Source organism: Oryctolagus cuniculus, chromosome 1 (assembly GCF_051225735.1).
Source record: "Oryctolagus cuniculus isolate XC-2025 breed Fujian yellow rabbit chromosome 1, ASM5122573v1, whole genome shotgun sequence".
Classification (NCBI taxonomy): domain Eukaryota; kingdom Metazoa; phylum Chordata; class Mammalia; order Lagomorpha; family Leporidae; genus Oryctolagus; species Oryctolagus cuniculus.
The window spans coordinates 232676125-232682491 of record NC_142867.1 but is presented as its reverse complement, the minus strand read 5'-3'; the positions used below and the strand labels follow the sequence as shown (position 1 = coordinate 232682491).

General features: G+C 66.0%; 1 long non-coding RNA gene across 1 annotated transcript; it reads left to right on the top strand.

The window, feature by feature from the left end:
- The first annotated feature begins 305 nt into the window (after positions 1-305).
- LOC138847521 (uncharacterized) lies at positions 306-2527 on the top strand. The gene is made up of 3 exons (XR_011385371.2): positions 306-1341; positions 1478-1997; positions 2324-2527. It is a non-coding gene; the product is annotated as an uncharacterized LOC138847521 (long non-coding RNA).
- Positions 2528-6367: the final 3840 nt, after the last annotated feature.

Genomic DNA, 6367 nt, shown 5'->3' with positions numbered 1-6367 from the left:
AGGTGGCGGCTTCACCCGCTGTGCCACGCATGGGCAGAGAACGTGAGAACATGGATGAAGCGGGTCTGGCCTCCCGCCCCCAAGGGAACGCAGCTTCCTGGGCCCCACTCCAGGCTCAGGAGGCGCTGTTCTGCCATGCGCCCGGCTGTACCCGCGCGGGGAGGCCCCAGAAGCCCCTGCTGCACACGGGGAGAGCCTCAGATTCGTGTTCTAGAAGCTTCCAGGTGAGCGCACACAGAGGAGGAGAGCGCGGAAGAGCGGCGAGGCCGGGCCACGGGAGCTGGGGCGGGGGCTCAGCGGACGGGGGCGGGGCCTAAGGTTCGGGTGGAGGAGGGGCGGGGCGCAAGGATCCAGGGCGGCTCCTGGGGGAGCAGAAGCCGAGCAGCTGCCGGAGGCAAGAGCCCAGCCGGCTCTGCTGACTCCAGCAGCCCTGGGCCCCTTCAGCGTCGCGTGGGGGGTCCACTCAGGGCGGCGCGGCCCCTGGGGCCAGCACTGTGGTGCAGTTACCCCCGGCTCACAAGGCCGGCATCCCGTGTGGGCGCCGATTCAAGTGCCGGCTGCTCGGCTTCCGATCCGGCTCCCTGCTGTGGCCTGGGAGGCCGTGGAGGGGGGTCCAAGTGCAAGGGCCCCTGCACCCGGCTCCGTCCGGCCCCGACCGTGAACCAGCAGGTGGAAGATCCGTGTGTGTCCCCCTCTGTCTCTGTGCCTCTTGCCTTTCAAATACTTCAATGCTTGTGAAGCTGTCATGTGCAGGTTTCGGGGGTCGAGCCTCCACGTCTGTGTCGGTGCCTGTCCAGATGCCACGCGCGGCTGCTGCAGGTCAGATCTGGAAACATTTTGTGGGCGGGGTCAGCGCCTGTGGTGGACACCTCTCTCCCTGGGCAGCATCCCCTCCCTCCCGCTGGGCTCTGCCGGGGCCTGGGGAATACGAATGCAGGGCGGGGTCTGCAGCTGCTTCCTCCTCCTTCCCGCCACACACAGAGCTGCGACCCCTCTGCCCCTCTGCCCCCGTGGCCTCGCCTGGCGTGGCTCGTGGCTCGCAGGGCGCTCTGACACGGAGAATCCGTCCCTTGGCCCAGCCCTGGTTTCCGTGGCAAGCGCCCAGGCTTCTCCATGGCCTTCGCAGGGACGGCGGCCTGGGCGGCCTGCGTGGGCGAACGCTGGGGGGGGCTGGGGGCGGCAGAGCCGCTGCAGGCTGCGCTTCTGGCCCGCCCCCGCCCCGCCCCCGCCCCCGCCCGGCCCGAGGCTGCCTCTAGGGGAGACACATCCGCGAAGGAGCCCAGCGCTGGTTCCCCCGCGTTTGGAGCGCCTGTCTGAGGGAGGAGGCCGCTTCCCTCCCAGGTGCCAGCGCCAGCCCAGGGCTTGATGCTTCGCTCCGGCTGGAGGAGCGCGCAGCTGGGGCGGGGGGAGGGGCTGCCGAGTCCTGCCCGCCCTGCGTGTCCCTGCTGTTTCTAAAAAGCTTGTCCCCCTTCTGCAGGCTTACCAAGAATCACAAGTCCACGCACTGAAAAAAGTTATGGTTTGTCTTTAAAACACTTTTTAAAAATACAAACCCGCTCCTGCCCCTACCTACCGTCTCCCCAACCCAGGAGCCTGCAGCTCCCCCAGGGTGGGGGAGGCTGGGGTGAGCAGCCCCCAGCTGCAGGGAGGGGTGGGCACAGCCCGGGCAGAGCCGCACGGGCTCCCAGCATCACCGCGGTGACGAGGACAGCGGCCATCAGAATGACAGCGGTGACCCCCCACACCCAGTGCCGCGGCTTTGCTAGACTGCGGGGTTGGCCCTGTCCCCCCAAGCCATGCCCACAAGCCTCGGCCCCTGGGCTCAGGGCCATCGCTGCATCTCTGGGAGCATCTAGAAGCTTCCAGAAGGGCCATGCATCTCTCGAAGGCTCCCTGCCAAGCCCCGGCTTCTGAGGACATCGGGGCCTGGGCTGTGCGTCCGCGGCCCACGCTCAGCGGAGCTGCGGGGGGAGGCAGGCCCTGAGCTTCACCTCAAGGTGAGGAGGGTGACCCCCAGCTCGGGCTCCAGCCTGGGTGCCTTGCGGTGGGGGGGAGGCCGAGGGGCTGCAGCTGCAGTCACAGATGGCGGGACCCCTGAGGCAGCCAGGCCCGGCAGTGCCCCCCCCCCCGCTGGTGTAGCCATGCCCCCCCTCCCCCATGGTTACAGGCTGGGCGGCTCCCCGCTGTGGAGGGTGGGTTTGCTGAGTGCTCAAGACCTGGAGCTGGGGCTGGCACTGTGGCGCAGCGGGTAAAGCTGCCGTCTGCAGTGCCGCATCCCATAGGGGCGCCGGTTCTAGTCCCGGCTGCTCCTCTTCCGATCCAGCTCCCTGCTATGGCCTAGGATAGCAGTGGAAGATGGCCCAAGTCCTTGGGCCCCTGCACCCGCGTGGGAGACCCTGAAGAAGCTCCTGGCTCCTGGCTTCAGATCAGCGCAGCTCCGGCCATTGTGGCCATCTGGGGAGTGAACCAGCGGATGGAAGACCTCTCTCTCTCTCTCTCTCTCTCTGCCTCTCCTCTCTGTGTAACTCTGACTTTCAAATAAAGAAAGAAAGAAATCTTTTTTAAAAAAAGAAAAAAAGACCAGAAGCTGTGCAGAGCCAGGTGTCGCCATGGGGACGACCCCCCCCCCAGTCCTGGGGGGACCCTCCCTCGTCCGCACCCACCGCAGCCACGGGCCTGTCCGCTTGGCTCACCGCTCCCCTGCCTGGCCCGAGGAGACGTGGACAACTCTGGGCTCGAATCCTGCTCCCCTTTTACTGTGTGGCCTGAGGTCAGCGCCCCAACCTCTCTGAGCTCTCTTCCTCTCAAATAAATAACGCAGCCCATCAGTCTGAACCCACATCTTACACAAACCTTGGCTCTCAAAGGACCACAGAGCCCGGGGAGGGGGGCAGGCGGTCTGCCGTCAGCGCCGCCGAGAGCTGGGCCAGCACAAGGCCTGTCCCGGAGCCTGGGTGGAGGCGGGGACCCAGCGTTGATCGGCTGTGGCCTCTGCACGCCTTCTGCCCCTCGTGTCTCGTTCTGTCCTAAGCAGAGCCGCGAACGCAGGAGGCTGGGGCAGACCGTCGGCCGGGCGGAGAGGTGCGGCCAGCTGCCGGGCCTTGGCGCCTGCCCCGGCTTCCCCTGGTGCCGAGCCTGGGAGGCGGCCGCTGTGGCTCCCGCAGTCGGGTTCCTGCCGTCTGACTCCAGAGCCTGGTGCTTTCATTCATTCAACAGCTGCTGGGGACAACTGGAAGTCCGCGTGCAGAAAACTGAACCTGGCCCCACCTCCCTCCATCCATAAAAATCACCCAGAGCCCCGGAGTGCCGCTCCTGGAAGAGTCCTCGGGCGAACCTGTGGGGCCTGGGGCTGGGCGAGGGCGTCCCACAGTGCGGCCATCGGGGAGCGAACCAGCGGATGGAAGACCTCTCTCTGTCCCTCTCTCTCCTCTCTCTGTCCCTCTCTCTCCTCCCTCTCTGTCCCTCTCTCTCCTCTCTCTCTGTCCCTCTCTCTCCTCTCTCTCCCTCTCTCTCCTCTCTCTCTGTCCCTCTCTGTCTCTTTGTCTCTCTCTCTCTCTCTCTGTCTCTGTCCCTTTCTAACTCTGCAAAGAAATGAATGAATCTTTAAGAAGAAAAGGTGGACCAAAGACTCGGCCAGGCGTGTTGTCCAAGGATTCGCCCCACGTCACTGACCGCCAGGCAGGTGAAGCTCAAACCGCAGCGCCGCACACGCTCAGCCCCAGGACGGCTATGACCGAACCAGACAGCACCAAACGCTGGCCGAACGCTGGCCGCCGTGCAGAGCCGTGGGCGCCCCCATGCGCTGCGGGGAGGGGGTGGAGCGCGTTTGTTTGTCCCCCCCCCCAACACACACTTTTTTTTTTTTTTTGACAGGCAGAGTGGACAGTGAGAGAGAGAGACAGAGAGAAAGGTCTTCCTTTTGCCGTTGGTTCACCCTCCAATGGCCGCCGCGGCCAGCGTGCTGCGGCCGGCGCACCGCGCTGATCCGATGGCAGGAGCCAGGAGCCAGGTGCTTTTCCTGGTCTCCCATGGGGTGCAGGGCCCAAGCACCTGGGCCATCCTCCACTGCCTTCCCGGGCCACAGCAGAGAGCTGGCCTGGAAGAGGGGCAACCAGGACAGAATCCGGCACCCCGACCGGGACTAGAACCCGGTGTGCCGGCGCTGCTAGGCGGAGGATTAGCCTAGTGAGCCGCAGCGCCGGCCCCAACACACACTTTTTCTCTACTAAAGATTTATTTATTTGCAGGTCAGAGAGAGCGCTTCTCACTCACTCCCCAGATGGCTGCAATGGCCAAGGCTGGGCCAGGCCAAAGCCAGGAGCCAGGTGCTTCCTCCTGGTCTCCCACGTGGGTGCAAGAGCCAAGCACCTGGGCCATCCTCCCCTGCCCTCCCGGGCCACAGCAGAGAGCTGGATGGGAAGGGGAGCAGCGCGCAAGGCTGGCGAGGCTGTCGGGGTGAATGGCGACAGCCAGGGAGTCTCCGAGGATCCCGCGCGGCGCCGCGCCATTGCCGGCGCCTTCTCCTGGGCTGGAGAGCGGACCCACCCGTGGGGGCTGGGCTCAGGAGGGAGGGGGCCAGCAGGCGGAGCCCTGTGGGTGACGGGACCTGACGCAACTCACGCGGCCACGCTCCCAAGCAGCTCAGAGCTGCGCAGTTCTAAAGAAGATCCTGGGGGCAGAGCCAGTGGAACGCCCACACCCCCCGGGGGTGCCTGGGTTCAAGTCCCAGGTCCACTTCCACTCAGCTTCCTGCCGCTGTGCACCCTGGGAGCAGTGGACGAGGTCTTAGCTACTTGGTCCTTGGGTCCCTGCACCCACATGGGAGGCCTGGAGGGAGCTCCCGGCTCCTGGCATGGTCCAGCCCGGCTGTTGCAGGCACTTGGGGAGTGAACCAGCAGCTAGGGGTGCGACTCTCTCTCTCTCTCAAAATAAATAAAAATGCAAAAGAGAAAAGCCGCAAAGAATGCAGCCTGAGCCCCCGCTGGCTCAACAGGAGCGCCTGCCCCCCCCCTTATCTTTGTGCAGTGAACAACCCAGACAGCTGTACATCTGGGGCCTGGGGCTCCATCTCTTCCCAGGCCTTGCTCGCCCGCCGCGGATGGAGCTTTGCCGAGCAGCCCCCAGGGAGCAGGGCTGCGGCGTGGGCTGCGCGTCAGCCAGGACCAGCCGGGCTGGCCTTCCTGCTAATGGCTGCAGATGCACTTAGTGCTGGGCTGCAGGCAGGCTTGTGGGGCCTGGGGCTTAGTGGCCTGCCTGCCCGAGAGGGAGAAGAGGGCTGCTGGCCAGACGCGGCCAGGCCCAGAGAGACAGTGGCAAGCGTAGAGGAAGTGCCCCAGCCGGGAGGCCGCTCCAGGTGGGCGAGGCGGGGACAGGAACAAGGACCTGACTGGGGGAGGGGCGGCATCCCCAGCTGTCCACACACGGGTCTCATGGCCTGCCCCGTCTCTGGGAGCCGCAGACACCACCCTGGGTCCCCGCTGTGACAGCCTGAGCCCCTGCCGGGCGCCGGGCACCAGGCTCCGCCGAGGTGGCGGTGGTGCTCCCCAATCGCGTACCTGGGCTCAACCCCCAGTTCTGGCCCCTGCCGGTGCCCTGCCGGGCAGCTGGGCTGGGCTCCACCACCAAGTGGGAGGCCTGCATTGAGTGCCCGGGTCCCGGCTTCAGCCCTGACCCAGCCTGGCCCGTTCGGGGAGTGAACCGGCGGATGGCAGCCACTCTCTCTCTGCCACTTGGGAAATAACGAACAAAGGCCCCGCCTCCAGCTACAGGAAGTCATGTGGGCTGAGCACACCTGCCCAGGCAACCTTGGGCTCCTGGCCGCGCCCTGGGTGCCCAGTCCTGAGCTCATGGGTCATCAACTCGAATCCCCAAACATCCTGCAGGAACCCACCTTGTACCCCAGGAAGTGGAGTCTCAGGGTAGGCAGCGTGTCCAAGGTTGCACAGAGGTCACGGCCCGGCCACGGCAGAGCCGTGCAAAGGCCCGGAGGTGACCAGGACCAGCCTGCCCTGGAGAAGCTGGCGGGTAGCTAGGGGGCCGGGGACCGAGGGACACCTGGGGTCCTTCTCCACCCGTAAAAGCACACCTGACTTCCTCAGGGTGAACCCCAAGGACGTGGCTTCCTGTTTCCCCATCCATCCTGGTCCCGGTTTCCTGCTGGGGGGGGTGGACAGAGGGGCCCCTGGAGCCAGCAGGAGTGGGGGCTGGAGAGGCAGAGGAGCCAGGAGAGAGGCAGGAGGGGGCGCGCGGTCCGCTAATCACGGGGCCGTTGCGATGGGCCGGGGTCTGCTGTACCTGCTCCGCGGGCCCCACCCTGATCTCCCCTGGCAACGCGGCCTCTCCGGGCGCGCACACAAGGGCACAGACG